Here is a 21,908-nt window from a genome sequence, read left to right as displayed (position 1 = left end):
AGGCTAAGATTAGTTGAATCTTTTGAAAAGAAAACATAATTTTCTATAATCCTAAAATGTAGTCTTGATTGAGTTTTCTCCTTCAATAGCTTTAATTTTGGGTAGTCAAATTTGTGTTTTTATTTCACTTTGAAATAATTTTGACGTATGCCAGGTAAATGATCACAAGCACTGCTTGTAATGGTTAAACACTGAAGGGGATCACACAGGTATCAACTTGTGATCAGATCGATGACTTAAGCAGTACTTTTCTGCCCATATATATTTTGATTTTTGTAGTTAGCTATTCTGATACAGATATTGATTGACTTCATTTGTTTACTCTTTTCTTACTATACTTTAAAAAATAATAATCACAGTATAATAGTCTTAAGTTCTGAGCAAAAATTGGCTTTAAAGTACTGGCAGACACATTTCCCCAGAACATCTATATTTTATTTCTAAGTTTTGTCCAAATGCTCCCCCTATGTTCTAATTTATTATTTAATGAAAAGCAGTATGAATGACTTTAAGCTAAGGCAAGAGGGTGTGGTCCAGAGTATGGCACAAATTGAACACATTTATCTTAATGTTTCATTTTAATGAGGCAGAAAATATCCATTATTAGAATTGTACATTTGATAAAATTTGTGTATTACAATTAATTCTCTTAAAATTATGAATGTATATAACAAAAGGTCAGACAATCCTGCATCACATTTCTTGTAAAGGATAAGATATGTTGCATTTTGTTTCTTACAGATGTTAGAGAATTAGCATGGAACCAAATTTAGAATGTACTCTAATTTGACCAATGTGCCTTGTTTGAATAGCAGTTCCCCACCTTAGTGCCATGTTGGAAATTCTGGCTCCAGATTTCTTGCCTTGCCTTACAGACCTCTGCCGTCTGTTTCTTGTCTGTCTCATGCTCTTGAAATGATCATTTTTTTATTATTCCATTTAAATTTTTTAAAATGGATTTTCCTTTACAGTTTTCTAATCATCTTGTAATTCTTTAGCCTTAAGACATTAAAATGAATGAGTAAAAATATTTGATACCTAATCGTCTCTGCAGTCCATTCAAACTCATGGATATGCAAAATTGTGTTAAAGTCTTTTAAAAATACATTTGAGTAGGCTTTTGTAGTCATTTGGATTTTGAATATTAATTTTCTCTTGCTATGCTGCTTAGCCATAAAAATGAAAAAGAAGATAGATGTGGGTTTCTTTCAGTGGTGTTAATTTAAAGTACTTGATTTATTTATTATAATATTCAACAATGGCAATTCCTATTTTCTCTGTTCACCTTGGATCCAACAGAAAATAATGAGAAGCCCCCACCCCCAAGCACAGTAAGAAAAAAGTTTGATGCGTTTTGTAATAATTGATTAAAAGTATAATTTCCCCCTAGATCAAACAAATAATAGAAGTCTGTTGAAGCTTTGTCCTGACCTATTCTGGAAGTAGAAGAATACCCTGGAGAAAGGAGCATTGTAAGCACAAAGAATAAGACTCCTCAATCCTGGGAGAGAGAATTAAAGTCTAACCCTCCAAATGTAAGTCATCTGTACTCTATACTTTTCATCCCTCAGTTTTTGTGGCTATTCAGGTATTAGTAGAAAAATACGGTATGACAATATTATTGGGATTTTTTCTTCACTATAAATTTTATAGTGTTTTGCTTGGTAACTTTTATATTTCTATTATGTATATTCTGTTAACATTGTGTTAACATTTGCTAACTAATAATATAAGGTGATATTTTGCAATAATAATATTTAATGCAAAATAGATTAATTTTATCTACTGACAGAGAAATGTTAAGAATGTTGAGAGTATTCTGATAAAAACAAGGTAACTTCCTTTGATTTAATATATGTAATTGTGCCATCATACTCCCTTTTTGCTCTAAACTGTGGTTCTTTTTTTTTCTTCACATCTGAGAATAAGACTATCTTTTTGTTTCGATTTAAATCCACATTCCAGTAAGAGATATTAAATCCTTTTTTTTTTGTATGGTGAAACTGAATTGGACTGAATTCATATTTGTAATTTACTACAAAAATATAAATTTTGTCATTTCAGTGTACTGGAAAGACAGATTTCCTGTTAGGAAGAATTTAAAAGAGGTGTGTTAATAGTTATATAGAAACACAGAACTCAGTTGCTGTTCAGAAATTGGGAGAAAGAGTAGTAATTAAAGGCAATGTTTGTTTTAGGAAAATTATTTAGAAAGAAATTTCTCGTCATCACCACTTTTATCTGGAAGTTACCTGGTGCATCATCCTTGTGATAAGGCACTTGATATGTGATGTAATGACTTAACTGTCAGACCTTTGACTTAACAATTGATACTTTTTCATTTCTCCTGGAAAGAACTCAGTGATAGAGTATTGTTTTGATTTTAAAAATTTTGAATTATGCAGTAGAAAATTAATGCTTATTAGAGTTGAATACAACCAAAGCATACATTCCCCGAATTATCTCCAAAATTGAAACATGAATCTTTACAGGCTTTGAAGGTGGTATTCTTACTGATATACCATCTGTAGTGACACAGAAGTCTGCAGGGAGAAATCGCCATAATTTCTAGGTTGATGTTTAATCTCATTGTTTGGAACTTTCTGATAAAGCCACAAAACACTATGGCCATTCTTGACAATAAATAATTGTAAGTTAGGATTCTTGAATTTAGCAGAAACTATACATTAAAAAGTAATTTTGTTGGTTTTGGTCTTAGAGGTTCAGTTCAAATTTTTCTATCATTGAACTAGATAGAAACACTTTGGTGAAAGACCACAAACATCATTACTTTTACTGACAGGAAGCAATTGCTCTTCATTTAAAATTCAAATTTTATTGTTGAAAAGTGTGATGATACTTTAAAATGTTATTTAAGTTTGATGGGTTAGCAGTGAACACTCATTTATTGGTTTGAGGTTGAAGGATTGGAAAATATTGTCATTCACAGAAAAATTTTGCTGTCCCTCTGCTCTACAGCAATGATAATAGCTAAAGTATAAAATGATAAAATGATTGAATCTCATAAATATAATGTTGAGTAAAAAAGCCTTAACACAAAATAACAATACTATATGATTTTTTTTATGCAAAGTTCCAGAACTAGACTATAGTGTTTAGTGATGTAAGAAGTGACTACAAGAGAAGTAAATAGTAAACTTGTAGAAATTGGAGTGGAGGCTCCCATAGTTTATGGTATGTCAGCAACATTTTATTTATTCATCAGGCTGGTGGTTGCATGGATATTTGCTTTATGAAAAGCCATTGATGAGAAACCAGATGCTTTTCTGCTAAGATCAAGAACAAGGCAAGGATATCCCTTCTCACCACTCCTATTTAATATACTGGAAGTCCTAGCTAAGGAAGTAAGAGAAGAAAAGGAAATAAAAGGCATAGAGTTTGGGAAGGAAAAAATACAATGGTCTATTTGCAGATGGCATTATTGTCTATGTAGAAAGTCCCAAAGAATCAACCTAGAGAACCTCCTGGAAATAATAAACAATTATAGAAAGGTTGCACAAAACAAGATTAATATACAGAAGTCATTTGCTTTCCTGTATGTCAGCAATGAACATCTGGGACTTGAAATTAAAACTATAATACCATTATGTTAGCACCAAAAGGAGAAACACAGGTATAAATCTAACAAAATGAGTATGACATCAATACTAGGAAAACTACAAAATTCTCATGAAAGAAAATCAAAGATCTAAATAAATGGAGATATATTCCATGTCCATGAATAGGCATACTCAATATGATTATGATTGAGTTATTCCTAACTTGATCTGTAAATTCAACACAATCCCAGTCAAATCCCAGCAAATTATTTTGAGTATTGATAAACTGATTGATTCTTAAGTTTATTTGGAAAGGCAAAGACCCAGAATAGTGAACACAGTTCTGAAGAACAAATTCAGAGGACTGACACTCTCCAACTTCAACACATTTTATAAAGCTACATTAATCAAGACAATATGATATTGATGAAATAATTTACGTATCATTGAAACAGAATAGAGAGCCCAGAATTAAACCCAAGTATAGTCAACTGATTTTTGACAAAGGAGCTAAGGCTATTCAGTGGAGAATGACATTCTTTTCAAAGAGTGGTACTGGAACAACTGGAGATCCATATGTAAAAATCATAAATCTAGACACAAACTTTATAGCTTTTACAAAAATGAATTCAAAATGTATCATAGAGCTAAGTGTAAAATGCAAAATTATAAAACTGCTGCAAGATAAGATAGAAAGTCTAAGTAATCTTTGGGTTTGTGATGACTTTTTATATAAAACACCAGGAGCACAATCCATGAAAGAAAAAAAAATGATAAGTTGGACTTCATTAAAATGAAAAACTTCTGGCCTGAGAAAGACACTTGTTAAGAGAATGAGAAGACACGTCACAGACTGGAAGAAAGTATTTGTAAAATATGTCTGATAAAGGACTTGTATCCAAAACATACAAAGAATTCAACAATATAAAAACATAACCCAGTTAAAAAATATTTAACCAAAGAAGATCTAAAGATGGTGAATAAGCATATTAAAAGATGCTCGATATTTATTTAATTAGCAAATTTCAAAATTAAGGTACTATACACACCTATTAGAATGGCTCAAATGCCGAATGCAGACAATACCAAATGCTGCCAGTAATGTGGAGCAACAAGGACTGACGTATTGCTGGTAGGAATAGCGTCACTTTGGAAAATAGTTCACCAATTTATTAACAAAGCTAAACATACATAAAATACAATACATACCATGTAGTCCATATACCATATGGACTCATATACCATATAGAGCAATTGTGCTCTGGGGTGGTTACCCAAATGAGCTGATAACTTATGTCCATGCAAAAATTTGCACAAGAATGTTTATTCATTTGCACAAGAAGCTTTATTCATAACTGCCAAAACTTGGAAGCAACAAGGAGGTCCTTCAATAGGTAAATGGCTAAACAAACTGTGATACATCCATACAAAGGACTGTTATTCAGTGACAAAAAGAAATGAACTATTAAGTCACAAAAAGGCATGGAGGAACCCTAAATGAATATCACTGAGTGAACGAGGCCATCAGAAAAGGGTACATCCTGTACATTCTGGAAAAGGCAAAACTATAGGGACAGTAAAACCATTAGTGGATGCCAGGGCTTCTTATGGGGGAGGGAAGGATGAACAGGTGGAGCTCGGGAGTTTTAGGGGAGGGAAAATATCAGTATGACATTATTTACCTAGCATAAACTTACCTTTACTTTAAGATAGATATTTCGGTTTTGAATTTAAACATAAATATTTTTATAATATAACCACAACCTGTTCTATAGTAATGAACTATTCACCTTTACTGAATCATTTGTAGCTTCTTACCTTAAATTTTACTACATTTCATGCAGTTGTCTATCGTCCTCAGAAACACTTTTTCACTTAGGTGGGACTTTAATTCATTAATTTTAACATTAGTATGTTACACAAGAAATGAAAAACACAGATATTCTTTGTATTCTTTCTTTGAATAGAAATTTTCAAATATACTTTCAGTTTAAAAATAGCAGATATGGACTTCTTTCTAGTTCTTTTAAATTTTTTCTTTTCCTTCTTCCTCCCTTTTTCTTTTTCCTCCTTACATTTTTCTTTCTTTCTTTTCATATTTTATTGATTAATAGTCCATGGAGTGAATATAATTTTAACTGGTTGACATTAACAAGAACAGGAATTTATTATTCATAAAAATGAAATATAAAAATGTCCCTGTCTTGAGTCTCTGGATATAGCTAGGCTCCACAGATGTCTAGGGAGAATGTTTATTTGTTTGTTTGTTTGTTTGTTTGTTTTTCTGAAAACTTGGCATTTGTAAAATATCTATGATTTTCGTTTGTCTTGGACAAAACCCAGATTACGAAAAAATTACATTTTGAACGTATTCAACAATGAATTATCTTTGTAGTAACTTTTCCTTTGCCATATTGAAATCTGGGGCATAAAATCAGATTTTGTTTGAAAAACAACGATGTTTATTCATAGTGCCAGAATGAATTTTATTTTTTCTAAATTGAAGAGACAGACACAAAGAAATACTTAGAATTTATCTAAAGCCTATTTTATACCATGGAGGAAAGAATCTCATTTTTGCTTTGTGTGTGTGTGTGTGTGTGTGTGTGTGTGTGTGTGCACGTGCATGCACATTTGACAGACCTGGGTTCAAACATTTGCTCTGCCACATGTGTTTTTTTTTCAAATTGATGTTGCATAAGTTTTGCACATGAAAAAACTTTTCTTGTAGCGTTATATGAGGTTAAATAATCAAATATAAAAAAATACCTGGCATGCAGCAGGCACTTAACTAAGGGTCATGGTCCCTCTCTTGCCCTTTAATCCCTCTGTATGTAGGGGTGTGTGTGTATAAATAAATATGTGTGCATGTTTGTATGTATATGTTTATATGCACATCTATGTATATTTATCTTTGTCTCTTTCTCTCTCTGTATTTATATCCATCTGTATATCTCTCTCTAACTGTCTTATACCTCTATCTATATATGTATATGTATACACAGGGTGCCAAAAAATGTACACTCATTTTAAGAGATGTTATCTTAAAATGTGTATACATTTTTTTTGCACCCCCGGTATGTATATGCATATGCATTATATACAGCAATGTGCTATATGTAGCCATTTATTCGATTTGTTAAGTTCCAAAGCAAAGAATTCTTCTGAAAAGCGTATAATGCTGGAGTTCAGGAAATATGGATTCTATTACTACATGGAAATATTTAAAAATATATTTCTTTGTGCTTTAGTATTTCTATAACTTTATGTTAACCTACCTGGAATGTTTATAAATTCTTAATAGAAGATCTAAAGAATATTTATGCTTTTTAAAGCAAATACTCAGAAGGAAATAGAAGTTCTTTTTACCTTCAACATGTATTTCAGAGAATGATACTCTACTACATTTTGATTAAAGTTCAAAAAGATATCCATCGATCAACTTGAGAATATGTATGAGAGTATGGTAAACAGGATAATTTATTTATTTATTAAATGTCTGAAAAGAGATGTGTCAGTTTTAACTAGACAAAAATTCATGGTAGGAGTTGAATCTTTTTGGAAAATTGATGTTCATATGATTTAGTTTTTACTAAATAGCAACATTCTAGTCTTGGGTCAGCTTTGTACAACTGTCTTCATAACTGATTTGAATCTTTGTAGAACAGTAATTCAACAAAATGAGGTGTAATACTCCATGTTCTTTTGTAATGATGTAGGCTTTTTAGCAAAAGCAAATTGTATATCTTGCCTAAATATCTTATCTGAATTTGTGTCTTGTGACTGCTGAATGACTGCCTCAAGTCTTAACGAATTAGCTGCTCTCAGATACTAAAGGGAAGTTTGTAACACAGAAACAGAATGCTTAAGTGCAAGGATAAAAATCTATCAAGCTAAGTGTCAGAAATCCTTACTTCGTGGTTTTAAGTGATTATAAAAATAAAAAGCAAACTGTATAGTTAAAAGTTGTGTTTTCTCTATACTTCCTCAGGTTTTAAGGACAAGATGGGTCCTTAAAACTTCTTGTTAAACATAAAATAAATAGGTGGTAATCTCCAAATGTCTTCAAAGAACTAGTGTGTTATCCATTGAGTCCACTTCCAAGTTAATGATGCAGAGTGATATCTGGGACAGGGGACTGAGTATTCCTGGATCAATTAACTTTTTTAATGGGTGTATCAATGATCTGGTTTTGTAGAGTTGGCAGTTCTACCCATGCAAACATGACTACTTACGTGCTCCATTTTCATTATAGTCCTCTGGAACAACGAAGGAACAATCAACTGGTCTTGGTTCAGGTATTAAAAAGTAGCTGGATGGTATGTATTCTCCATAGATATTGACCTAAGGGTCATTTCTGCTGAACTCTCTTAACTGTTTAACGATTTTATTATTATACAACTTAAAAGGCCTAAATTATCTTTCTTTGCAATTAAGCGTGTACTATTTTTCTATATATGGAATATATTTTATGTTTGTCTGAAAGGTAGCAAATGTATTAAGACCTCAAATCTTCACCTAAAATAAACACTCATCAGTCATCCCAGATGAGCTATAACAAAAGCATTTGTAAATCTGGGCAAATTGGTTACAAATGCTTTTCACTGAAAATTATTTTAAAGAGTCCCTTTACTCTAGAATCCAAAATGATAGATTTAAGATTTTTATTTTACAATTTTGTAAACATACAGAAAATAACACAATAGGTACCCAAATACCAAATTTGACATATATTAAAAGTTTTGCTGTATTTCTTCAGATCCTACTCATTCTTTTTAAGAAAAACAATGCTACAAACATAGTAAAACATATATGCTCTCATCTTACCCCTTTTACTCTCTCTGGAGATATTTACTATACTGAGGTTGTATTTATATTCTTCCACTTGTTTTTGTGATTTTAAAATTTATATAAGTGGCATCATATGAAATCTATCCTTCCGAAAAATTTTTCTTTCAAAATTGTGTTTAGGGGATTTATCCATGTTGATATACACAGGTCTGAATTTCTTAGATGTTTAAAAAATAAGCTTTTATTGAAGTACATATTGTACATTTATGATTTTTGCAGTTGCATTTAGAAAACTTGATGAACTTTCACAAAATGAACATATATGTGTAATCAGTACCCAGCTCAAGGTGTGGCTTCCTATCCTTTTTCTACCTTTCAGTTACTGTCTCTTCCCAACCCCCAACCAAGGAAACCATATTCTAACATCCAATGGCATAGATTAGTTGTGTCTGTTTTTGAAATTTATATAAATGGAATCATTTAGTATACGAGGTATGATTAAATAATATGGCGAATGTTTAAATAAAAGAAATTTATTAAAGTAAAGAACACATTGCCATTAATTCCCCTCAAAATACTCCTCCTCGCTTTGAACATACTTATACTATTGTTCTTGCCACTTTCTGAAGCAGTTCTGGAAGTCCTCTTTCGAAAGTGTCTTTAGTTGTGCTGACGTGGCTGCCTCAATGTCCTGAATCATTTGGCTTTCGGGAACAGCCAGAAGTGGCATGGTGCCAGATCTGGTGAATAAGGTGGAGGAGGACACACAGTAATGTTTTTATTGGACAGAAATTGCAGAAGCGATGTGTGACAGTCTCTCCATTGTGATCACAAAATACGGTGAATGATGCTGCCAAGTGCCATCCAACAGAAAAGCAGGAATCTTCAATACAGGAAGCAGTGCAGCGAACATTAGTAAGTGTGTGACAAGTTTCAACCTGTTCTGTGCAGTCAGTCAGGTGTGAGCTACAGAGAAGATGTGTTTTAAAGTGTGCTGTAAATCATCCCCCATCACGACGATGCTCGGTGTCAGACATCACTTCTGGTATGTGGCAACTTCTGTCAAATAAAAACATTACTGTGTGTCCTCATCCACCTTATTCACCGGATCTGGCACATTGTGACTTCCAGCTCTTCCTCAAATTCAAAATGATGCAGGACATTGAGGCAGCCACGGCAGCGCACCTAAAGACACTCACGAAACAGGACTTCCAGAACAGCTTCAGAAAGTGGCAAGAACGATGGGATGAGTGTGTTCAAAGAAAGGGGCAGTATTTTGAAGGGAATTAATGGCAATGTGTCTTTTACTGTAATAAGTTTTTAAAATTTAAATATTCACCGTAGTTTTTGATCACACCTCGTATAGTCTTTTGTTTATGGATTCTGTTCCTTAAAATTAGGTTTATGAGCTTTCTCCATGTTATTGTGTGTAGTTAAGTGTCTATCCTGAGTGCTATCTAGTATCTCATTACATGAATATACCACCATTTATCTATTTCCATTCTATTTTGGGGCATTTGAGCTGTTTTGATGGTTTTGGCTATTAGGAATAATACTACTCTGAAGATTCTCGTACATATCCTTTACATATCATGCATATCTGTGTAGCTAAGAGTAGAATTTTTGTAGCTATGCCATCCTGTCAGCTTAGTGTCTGTATTTTAGTGTCAACATTAGTGGACACTGCCATGCAGTCTTCTAACCTGGTCATCCCAATTTACCCTCCGACCTTCAGTGTATGAGAGTTCATGTTGCTCCACAACTTGCCAACACTGAGATTGTCTTTTTTCATTTTTGCCATATTCATGGATAAGAATTCATTATTTTTAACTGCTTTGTAGTCCATGGTTTGAATAAAACATGGTTATTTTTAAATCCCTTTCTCAGTAGATGAACAATTTGGTAGTTTTTCCATTATTTTACTATTCCAAAGAGTACTACATGGACATACCTGTATTTATCTTTTCTTTTTGAAAATTTTTAAAAATTAAATTTATTGGAGTGACATTAGTTAATAAAACTATATAGGCTTCAATGGTACATTTACATAAAAGATCATCTACAAAGCTCTGACAATTAAGTTTGTGAACTTGTTGCAGTGATGTTGCTAACCTTTTTTGATATCAGAGGGATTATTCAGTATGAATTTGTAACAGTTATCCAAGTTTACTCTTTGTAAGTGGTGAAAAGGCTGCAGGAAAAGTTAGACGACCTGAACTTTTTGCCACCAATTCATGGCTCTTGCATCACGACAATGCACCAGCTCTCATGGCGCTGTCTGTGAGGGAGGTTTTGGCCAGCAAACAAATCACTGTACTGCAACACCCTCCCTACTCACCTGATCTGGCCTGCAATGACTTCTTTCTTTACCCGAAGATAAAGGAAATATTGAAAAGAAGATATTTTAATGACATTCAGGACATCAAAGGTAATATGATGACAGTTCTGATGGCCATTCCAGAAAGAGTTCCAAAATTGCTTTGAAGGGTGAACTAGGCGGTGGTGTCAGCACATAGCTTCCCAAAGGGAGTACTTCAAAGGTGACCATAATGATATTCAGCAATGAGGTATGTAGCACTTTTTCTAGGATGAGTTTGCAAACTTAATTGTCTGACCTTGTATATAATGCATTGTATGTTCACCTCCCAGAGTCAGTTTTCCTTCCATCACCATATATTTGATCCCCTTTTCCCACTTTTACCACCCCCATTCCCCCTTATCTTCTGGTAACCACTAAACTGATGTCTGTGTCTGTGAGTTTCTGTTTCTTTGTTCATGTCTTGTTCCTATGTTGCTTTCAGTTTTATATCCCACATATGAATGAAGTCATATGGTTCTTGACTTTCTCTGTCTGACTTATTTTGTTTAGCATGATAATCTCAAGATCCATCCATGTTACCGAAAATGGCAGTATTTTATCTTTTCTTGTGACTGAGTAATATTCTATTCTGTATATGTACCATATCTTCTTTATCCAACCATCTATCGAAGGACATTTTGGTTGTTTCCATGTCTTGGCCACCATCAATAATGCTGCAATGAACATCAGGGCACATATATTTTTCCAGATAAATGTTTTCAGATTATTGCGGTAGTTACACAGGAGAGGGATTCCTGGGTCTTATTGTAATTCTATGCTTTATTTTTTGAGAAACCTCCATACTGTTTCCCATAGTGGCTGCACCAATCTCCATTCCCACCAGCAGTGTATGAGGGTTCCTTTTTCTCCACAACCTTTCCAACAGTTGTTATTATTTGTTTTGTTGATGATATCCATTCTAACAGGTATGTGGTGATATCTCATTGTAGATTTGATTTGCATTTCCCCAATAGCTAGTGAAGTTGAGTGTTTCTTCATGTATCTGTTGGCCATTTGTATATCTTCTTGGGGGAAGTGTCTGTTTAGGTCCTCTGCCTATTTTTTCAATTGGATTGTTTGTTTGTTTTTTTGTTAAGTTGTATGACTTCTTTATAAATTTTGGCTATTAGTCCCTTATTGGAAGTGCTGTTTGCAAATATCTTCTCCCATTTGGTTGGTTGCCTCTTTATCTTATTGATGGTTTCTTTTGCTGTGCAGAGGCTTTTTTAGTTTGATGTAGTCCCGTTCATTTCTTACTGCTTTTACTTCCCTTCCCTTTGTGGTCGAAATCATAAAATCCTTTCCGAACCCGAAGTCCATAAGTTTAGTACCTATACTTTCATCTATGCATTTTATTATTTCAGGTCATATATTTAGGTCTTTGATCTATTTTGAGTGAATTTTGGTACATGGTGACAGATAGCCGTCTAGTTTCATTCTCTTGCACGTGGCTTTCCAATTTACCCAGCACCATTTATTGAAGAGCATCTCTTTTCTCCATTGTATGTTTTTGACTCCTTTGTCAAAAACTATATGCCTATATATATGTGGGTTTATTTCTGGGTTTTCAATTCTATTCTATTGGTCTGTGTTTCTGTTTTTCTGCCAATACCATGCTGTTTTGATTATTGTCTCTTTTGTAGCATAAATTGAAGTCAGAGAGTGTGATAACTCCAGCATTGTTCCTTTTTTGTAGTGTTGCTTTGTGTATTCAGGGTCTGTTGTGATTTTATACCAATCAGGTGGTTTTTTTTGTTCTATTTCTTGAAAAAATGCCTTTGGAATTTTGATGGGGATTGCACTACATGTATATATTGCTTTGGATAATATGGCCATTTTAACTATGTTGATTCTTCCAATCCATGAATAAGGAACATCTTTCCATTTCATTGTGTCTTCTTCAATTTATTTCAATAACGTTTTATTGTTTTCAATATATAGGTCCTTCACATCCTTTGTTAAGTTTATTCCTGGTATTTTACTCTTTTTTGTTGCAAGTGCAGAAGGAATTGTTTTTTTCATTTCTTTTTCTGAAATTTCATTATTAGTATGTAGGGAACACAATGGATTTTTGTCCGTTGATTTTGTATCCAGCAACTTTACTGTATTTGTTTATTGTTTCCAATAGTTTTTTTTTGGTCGAGTCTTTAGGATTTTCTATATAAAGAATAATGTAATCTGCAAAATGTGACAATTTAACTTCTTCATTCCCAATTTGGATGCCTTTTATTTCTTTCTCTTGCCTGATTGCTCTGGCTATGACTTCCAACACTATGTTGAATAACAGTGGTGATGGGGGCATCCTAGTCTTGTTCCTAATTTTAGAGAAAAATCTTTCAGTTTTTCACCATTAAATATGATATTAGCTGAGGGTTTGTCATAATGGTCTTTATTATACTGATACCCATTTTATTAAGTATTATACTTCTATACCCAATTTATTAAGTATTATAACCATAAATGGTTGCAGTAGTTTGTCAAATTTTTTTTCTGCATATATTGATATAATCATATGCTTTTTATCTTTATTTTTGTTTTATGTGGTTTATCACCTTCATCAATTTGCATATGTTGAACCATCATTGTGCCCCTGGAATGAACTCCACTTGCTCTTGATGTATAATCTTTTTAATGTATTGTTGTATTTGATATGCTAGTAGTTTGTTTAGGAATCTTGTGTCTATTCATCAGAGGTATTTGTCTATAGTTTTCTGTGAGTGTGTGTTATCCTTACCAGGTTTTGTTATCAGGGTAATGTTGGCCTCATAAAATGAGTTAGGTAGTATTGCCTTTTCCTCATTTTTTTGGAAGATTTTGAGGAGGACAGGTATTAAATCATCTTTGAATGTTTGGTGGAATTCACTAGTGAAGTCATCTGATCTTGGACTTTGGTTTTTGGGGATTTTGTATGATTGTTTTAATTTCCTTACTGTTGACTGGCCTATTTAGATTTTCTTCTTCTTTGTTATTCAGTCTGGGAAGGTTATAGATTTCAAAGAACTTGTCCATTTCTTCTAGGTTATTGAATTTAGTGGCATATGGTCCTTCATAGCATTCTCATATGATCTGTGGTATCCGTCATAACTTCTCTTTCATTTCTGAACTTGTTTATTTGTGTCTTTTCTCTTTTTTCCTTAGTGAGTCTAGTCAAGGGTTTGTCAATTTTATTAAACTTTTCAAAGAACCAGCTCTTTGTTACATTAATTTTTTTCTATTATCTTTTTGTTTTCTATTCATTTAATTCTGCTCTAATTTTTATTGCTTCCTTCCTTCTGCTGACTTTCGATTTCATTTGTTCTTCTTTTCCTAGTTCTTTAAGATGTAATATTGGGTTTTTTAGTTGTTTTTTTCCTTGTTTCTTGAGGTAGGCCTGTAATGATATAAATTTCCCTCTTAATAGTGTTTCCCAGCATCCCAATAATTTTGATACGATGTATTTTCATTTTCATTTATTTCTAAGTATCTTTTAAACTCACATTTTATTTCTTTTTTGACCCATTCATTCCTTAGTAGCATGTTGTTTAATCTCCACATATGTGTGGTCTTTCCCTCATTCTTTTTGCAGTTAATCTCCAATTGCAAAGCCTTGTGATCAGAGAATATACTTGGTATGATTTAAATCTTAATACTAAAGCTAGTTTTGTGTCCCAACATATGGTCTCTCCTTGAGAAATTTCCATGTGCACTAGAGAAGTATGTATAGTCTAATATTCTAGGATGAAGGGCTCTGTAACTGTTGATTATGTCCATTTGGTCTAATGTGTCACTTAAGGCTGATAGTTCCTTATTGAATTTCTATGTGGATGGTCTATCCATAGCTGTCAATGGCATATTTAGGTCCCCTACTATGATTGTGTTTTTGTCAGTTTCTCCCTTTTGTTCTGTTGGTAGTTGCTTTGTATATTTCGGTGCTCCCTGATTGGGAGCATATATATATTGATGAGTGTTATGTCTTCTTGTTGTATAGTCCCCTTTATCATGAAATGTCCATCTTTGTCTCTTTTTACATTTTTTATCTTGAAGTCTGTTTTTTTGAGATATAAGTAGGGTGCACCCACTTTTCCCTGGATGCCATTTGCTTTGAGTATCATTTTCCACACTTTCACTTTGAGACTGTGTCTGTCCTTGTAACTGAGATGTGTCTCTTGAAGACAGCATACGGTTTTGTTTTGGATTTTTGATCCAATCTGCTACTCTGTGCTTTTTTATTGGTGAGTACAATCCAGTTACAACTAGGGTTATGATTGATATACGAGGATTTCCTATAGCCATTTTAGTTTATCTTTTGTATTTGGTAGCTCAGTGTCTCTCCATTACTTCTTTGAGTTTTTGTTTCTGTCTGTTATTTTAGTTTGGTGGTATTCTATGATTTTTCTTTTCTCTTTCTTTGCTCTTTTTTAATGTCATTTGTCTCAGTTCTGGATTTTTTTTTTTTTTTTTTGAGTGTTTACCGTTGAGTTTCTGTAAAAGAAAGTTTCATATATACAGTAATCTTTTTCTTCAGCATGCTTCTTATCTCCATTCCCTTTTACTCCCCCCATCTTTTAAGTTTTTTGTTGTCACAAGTTATCCCTATTTATGCTGTGAGTTGATATCTGAGTTGATATCTAGTAAATTGTCCTCTGCTCTTTTTTTTTCTATGTTTATTTTTTATTTTTATTTTTTTATTTTAAAAAACTTTTATTTAAGTGTGTTTTTCCAGGATCCATCAGCTCCAAGTCAAGCAGTTGTTTCAATCTAGTTGTGGAGGGCGCAGCTCACAGTGGCCCATGTGGGGATCGAACTGGCAACCTTGCTGTTAAGAGCTCCGCGCTCTAACCAACTGAGCTAACCGGCTGCCCCAAATACATTTTTCTAATGTGCTGACATCAGCACATGATTTCCAGGGAATTTATTTTTTTTTAAGTCTACTTTATTACTTTTATTTTATTTTTATTTTTTATTTTTTAAGGAGGGTGCACCTCACAATGGCCCATGTACGGATCAAACCGGAAATCTTGGTACTACCATGTTTCCCCGAAAATAAGACCTAGCTGGACAACCAGCTCCAATGCGTCCCCCACAGCAAAAATTAATATAAAACCTGGTCCCATACAATACAAGACCTGGTCCTGCACAATATCATATCATACATATCACATCACATCATATCATATTATATTATATAACATTATATAAGACCCGGTCTTATATTAATTTCTGCTTTGAAAGCCGCACCAGAACCGACTGTCCGGTTAAGTTCCACCCCTGGGGAAACAGGGTGCCAGCACCACACTCTAACCAACTGAGATAACCAGCCACCCCCCTTTTGTAATTTTTTCTTATTTTTATTTATTTTTTTATTAGTTTCAGGTGCACAAAACAAAGTAATAGTTAGACATTTATCATTTATATCCCTCACACAGTGATAACCCCCCTCCCCCCATCCACTACCCCTCTGACATTGCACAGAGCCATTACATTTCCACTGTCTCTATTCCTCATGCTGTACTCAGCTTCTTGTAAGTATATACATAAATACATACATATATATATCTATATATGTATATATAGATACATATATACACACGTATCTATATATATATCTATATATGTCTATATATCTATATAGATATCTATATATCATATATATAGATAGATAGATAGATATATGAACTTGTATTTGACATTCATTATTGTTCAGCTTCAGCTTCAGGTGTACAGTGCAGTGATCAGGCATCTACACCATCCCTGAAGTGGTCTCCCTAATGAGACAAGTGTCCATCGGATACCCTACAAAATCTTTACATTATTGATTACGTTCCCCAAATTAACTTGCGTAACCCCGTGGCCATCTTGTGGTTACTGATTGTGCCTTCTAATCCCCTCACCTTCCCCCTGATCCCCACCCCCCCATCTAGCAACCCTCAGTTTTTCCTCTATGTCTCCGAAACTATTTCTGATTAGTTAATTCACTTATTCTTTCTTTAGATTCCATGTGTAAGTGAGATCACATGGTATTCGTCTTTGTCTGACTTATTTCACTTAACATAATGTTCTCTAGGTCCATCCATGTTGTTGCAAATGGTAAGATTTCATTCTTCTTTATGGCTGTGTAATACTCCATTGTATAAACGTACCACAGTTTCTTAATTCAGTCGTATACCGATGGGCATTTCGGTTGTTTCCATGTCTTGGCTATTGTGTATAGTGCTGCAATAAACATAGGGGTGCATAAATTTGTTTGAATTAGAGTTTTGTATTTCTCCGGATAAATACCTAGGAGTGGAATTGCTGGATCATAAGGTCCATTTTCAGAGTTTTGAGATACCTCCATACTGTTTTCCATAGTGGCTGCACCAATCTGCAATCCCACCAACAGTGCACAAGGGTTCCCTTTTCTCCACATCCTTGCCAGTACTTGTTGTTTGTTGATTTATTGATGATAGCCATTTTGACTGGGGTGAGGTGGTATCTCATTGTGGTTTTTATTTGCATTTCTCTGATGGTTAGTGAGGTTGAGCATTTTTTCATATGTGTGTTTGCCATCTGTATGTCCTTTTTAGAAAAATGTCTCTTCATGTCCTCTGCCCATTTTTTAATTGGGTTGTTTGTTTTTTTGGAGTTGAGTGAGTTTTTTATGAATTTGTGATATTAACCTCTTATCAGATATATCATTGGCAAATATCTTTTTCCATTCACTAGGATCCCTTTTTGTTTTATTGATGGTTTCCTTTGCTGTGAAAAAACTTTTTAGTTTGATGTAATCCCACATATTTATTTTTTCTCTTACTTCCCTTGTACGAGGGGCTATATTAGTAAAAATCTTACTCCGGGTAATGTCTGTAAAGTTTCTTCCTATATTTTCTTCTAGGAATTTTATGGTTTCAGATCTTACATTTAAGTCTTTAAACAATTTTGAATTTATTTTTGTATATGGTGTAAGGAGGCAGTCCAGCTTCATTTTTTTGCATGTGTCTGTCCAGGTTTCCCAACACCATTTATTGAGTAGACTGTCTTTACCCCACTGTAAATTCTTGCTTCCATTGTTGTAGATTAAATGGCCATATAGGCATCGATTTATTTCTGGGCTCTCTATTCTGTTCCATTGATCTATGTGTCTGTTTTTATGCCAGTACCATGCTGTTTTGATTACTGTTGCCTTGTAGTACAATTTGATGGCAGGTATCGTTATACTTTGTTCTTATTTCTCAAGATTGCTGAGGCTATCCAGGGTCTTTTATGGTTCCATATAAATTTTAGGATTATATGTTCTATTTCTGTGAAAAATGTCCTTGGTAGTATGATAGGAATTGCGTTGAATATGTATATTGCCTTAGGCAGTATGGACATTTTAACGATAGCAATTCTTCCTATCCATGAACATGGTATGTGTTTCCATCTATTTCTAACTTCTTTCATTTCTTTCTTCAGTGTCTTATAATTTTCTGAGTACAGATCTTTTACTTCTTTGGTTAAATTGATTCCCAGATATTTTATAGTCTTTGAAGCAATTGTAAATGGGATTGTTTTTTTAATTTCTCCTTCTGAATTTTTATTATTGGGATATACAAATGCAACTGATTTCTGAATGTTAATTTTGTATCTTGCTACTTTACTAAATTCATCTATCAGCTCTAATAGTTCCTTGGTGGAGTCTTTAGGGTTCTCTCTATATAGTATCATGTCATTTGCATATAATGACAGTTTTACTTCCTCCTTACCGATTTGGATGCCTTTTATTTCTTTTTCTTATCTGATTGCTGTGGCTAGAACTTCCAGCACTATGTTGAATAGAAGTGGAGAAAGTGGGCAACCTTGCCTTGTTCCTGATCTTAAGGGGAATGGTTTTAGCTTTTCCCTATTGAGTATGATGTTAGCTGTGGTTTTATCATATATAGCTTTTATTATGTTGAGATATGATCCCTCTATTCCCACTTTCTTAAGAGTTTTTATCATAAATGGCTGCTGGATTTTGTTACATGCTTTTTCTGCATCTATTGATATGATCATGTGATTTTTATTCTTCATTTTGTTAACGTGGTGTATCACATTAATGGATTTGCGGATGTTGAACCACCCTTGCATACCAGGGATGAATCCCACTTGATCATGGTGTGTGATCTTTTTAATGTATTGCTGAATTCTGTTTGCTAATATTTTGTTGAGGATTTTTTCATCTATGTTCGTTAGAGATATTGGCCTGTAGTTTTCTTTTTTTGTAGAGTCTTTGTCTGATTTTGGGATCAGAGTGATCGTGGCCTCGTAAAAAGTGTTTGGGAGCCTTCACTCCTTCTGGATTTTTTGGAAGAGCTTGAGGAGAATAGGTGATAATTCTTTTTTGATTGTTTTGTAAAATTCACCTGTAAAGCCATCTAGTCCAGGTCTTTTGTTTGTTGGGAGATTGTTGATTACTGATTCAATTTTCCTGGAGGTAATCAGTCTATTCAGGTTTTCTGTTTCTTCTTGAGTTAGCCTTGCTTGGAAGGTTGTATGCTTCTAGAAAATTGTCCATTTCTTCCAGATTGTCAAATTTGTTGGCATATACTTGCTCATAGTAATTTCTTAAAAATTTTTTTTGTATTTTGTGGTATCTGTTGTCATTGATCTTTCATTTCTGATTTTATTAATTGGGGTCCTCTCCTTTTTTAAATGAGTCTGGCTAAAGGTTTGTCGATTTTGTTTATCTTCTCTAAAAACCAACTCTTGGATTCATTGATCTTTTGTACTGTTTTTCTGGTTTCTATTTCAGTTATTTCTGCTCTGATCTTTTTTATCTCCTTTTTTGCACTCCCTTTGGGCTTATTTTGCTGTTCTTTTTCCAGATCCCGTAAGTGTGAAGAAGATAAGCTGTTGATTAGTGATGTTTCTTGTTTGTTTAGGTAGCCCTGCAATGCTATGAATTTCCCTCGTAGGACTGCTTTCGCTGCATCCCATAGATTTTGGGTTTTTAGATTATTCTTTTCTTTTGTCTCAAGATATCTTTTGATTTCTTCCTTAATGTCATGGTTGACCCATCCTTTGTTTAGTAACATGTTATTCAGCCTCCATGAATCGGTGTGTCTTCCAGTTTTTTTCCTGTAGTTTATTTCTAATTTCATAGCACTGTGGTCAGAGAAGATAATTGGTGTGATTTCAGTTTTCTTAAATTTATCAAGACTTGCTTTTTGGCCTAACATGTGGTCTATTTTGGAAAATGTTCCATGTGCGCTTGAGAAGAATGTGTATTCTGCAGCTTTGGGGTGAAATGCTCTGAAAATATCGATTAAATCTAAGTGGTCCAATGTGTCATTTAAGGCCGTTGTTTCCATATTGATTTTCTGTCTGGAAGTCTTGTCCCTTGTTGTCAGAGGTGTGTTGAAGTCCCCTACTATGATAGTGTTGCTGTTCATTTCTGTCTTTATGTCAGTCAATATCTGTTTTATATATTTAGGTGCTCCTATGTTGGGTGCGTAGATGTCTACTAGGGTTATGTCCTCTGTCAGATCGATCCCTTTATTATTATATAGTGCCCATCTTTGTCTTTTAATATATTCTTCATTTTAAAGTCTATTTTGTCAGATATAAGTATTGCAACTCCAGTTTTTTTCTCATTTCCATTTGCATGAAATATCTTACTCCAACCCTTCACTTTCATCCTGTGTGTGTCTTTGATCTGAGGTGAGTCTCTTGTATACAGCATATACTAAGGGTCTTCCTTTCTTATCCACTCAGCCACCCTATGTCTCTTGATTGGAGCATTTAATCTGTTTACATTTAAAGTGATTATTGATAGGTACATAGTTATTGCCATTTTTAAAATTTGTAGTTAGATTGTTTTCATCTTTCTTCTGTTTACAGAAGTCCTTTTAATATTTCCTGCAGTACTGACCTGGTTGTAATAAATTCCTTTGGCTTATTCTTTTCTGGGAAGCTCTTTATCTCTCCTTCAATTTTAAATGGTAGCCTTGCTGGGTAAAGCAATTTAGGTTGTAGGCCTTTGTTTTCTATAACTTTGAGTATCTCCTGCCACTCTCTCCTGTCCTGCAATGTTTCTGTAGAAAAGTCATTTGATAGTTTTATGGGAGTTCCCCCGTATGTAACCCTCTGTCTTTCTCTTGCTGCTTTTAAGATTCTCTCTTTGTCTTTAACCTTTGCCATTTTAACTATAATGTGTCTTGGTGTGGACCTGTTTGGGTTTATCGTAGTTGGAACTCTCTGCACTTCCTGGGCTTGTTATGTCGGTTTCCTTCACCAGGTTAGGGAACTTTTCAGAAATTATTACTTCAAATATGTTCTCAATCCCTTGCTTCCTCTCTTCACCTTCTGGTATTCCTATGATGCGCATGTTGTTGCGCTTGATGTTATCCCAGAGGTCTCTTAAACCATCTTCATTGGTTTTTATTCTTTTTACTTTGTGTTGTTCTGTTTGGGTGATCTCTGCTACTGTGTCTTCTAAGTCGCTGATTCGATCCTCTGCTTCATCTAACCTGCTGGTAATTACTTCAAGTGAGTTCTTTATTTCAGTAATTGTATTCTTTAGTTCTAACTGGTTGTTCATTATGATTTCTTTATTCTTCTTTATGTCGTCACTAAGCTCCTTAAACATTCTTATCATCAGTGTTCTGAACTCTGTCTCTGAAAGGTTGGTTACGTGTATTTCATTTGGTTCCAATTCTGGAGGTTTCTTCTGTTCTTTTATTTGGGATATGTTTCTTTGTTTCCCCATTCTGGCTGACTCTCTGTGTTTGCTTCAATGTATTAGGTAGATACCCTAGGGTTTTTAGTTCTTGCTGGGTTATCTTATGTAGTATGTGTCCTTTATATTTGACTTGCACCTCTTCCTTCTTCTCTTCTGTGTGTACTCCAAAGGTGACTCTTGTGTTGTGTATATTGTCCTGTTAAAGTTGATCTTTAATTGCTTTTAGCTTGTGAGGAGGTGGGGTTGACTCCTAGGCTGACTAGTTGTGAGACTTGGCTCTGCCCACAGCAGGGTGTTCTGCTGTGTGAGGATTGACCACTTAAATGAGGTTTGTGCCTGTAGAGAATTCCCTCTGGGTGTGTCACTTATAGAGGGTGTGTCCCTTTGGGTGTGTCAAATCCGGTAGTACTCTGGTTTGGTCTGGAGTTGGCCTCTGGGTGTGTTGAATCTTGTGCCTCTTAAACTGGGTCCTGGTGTAGGGCAATTTCAGAACAAAACAAATCACCAAGCACAACAACAACAAAGAAAAAACGAAATG

At 34.1% G+C, this 21,908-nt stretch overlaps 1 protein-coding gene across 3 annotated transcripts in view; it reads left to right on the top strand.

Annotated features, from left to right (window-relative positions):
* FOXP2 (forkhead box P2) overlaps nucleotides 1-21,908 on the top strand; it is a 606,662-nt gene that overhangs the window by 82,128 nt on the left and 502,626 nt on the right. For 2 of the 3 annotated variants that reach the window (XM_033099059.1, XM_033099058.1), the window contains exon 2: nucleotides 1,391-1,535. The gene's annotated coding sequence lies outside the window, so the exon portion shown is untranslated. Of the gene's footprint in view, nucleotides 1-1,390; nucleotides 1,536-7,815; nucleotides 7,880-21,908 lie in introns of all 3 variants that reach the window. The other variant, XM_033099057.1, reaches the window with a different exon arrangement.

The sequence above is a fragment of the Rhinolophus ferrumequinum genome, chromosome 26 (genome assembly GCF_004115265.2).
Source record: "Rhinolophus ferrumequinum isolate MPI-CBG mRhiFer1 chromosome 26, mRhiFer1_v1.p, whole genome shotgun sequence".
Classification (NCBI taxonomy): domain Eukaryota; kingdom Metazoa; phylum Chordata; class Mammalia; order Chiroptera; family Rhinolophidae; genus Rhinolophus; species Rhinolophus ferrumequinum.
The sequence above is the reverse complement of the archived record's forward strand: the minus strand, read 5'-3'. Positions and strand labels throughout refer to the sequence as shown.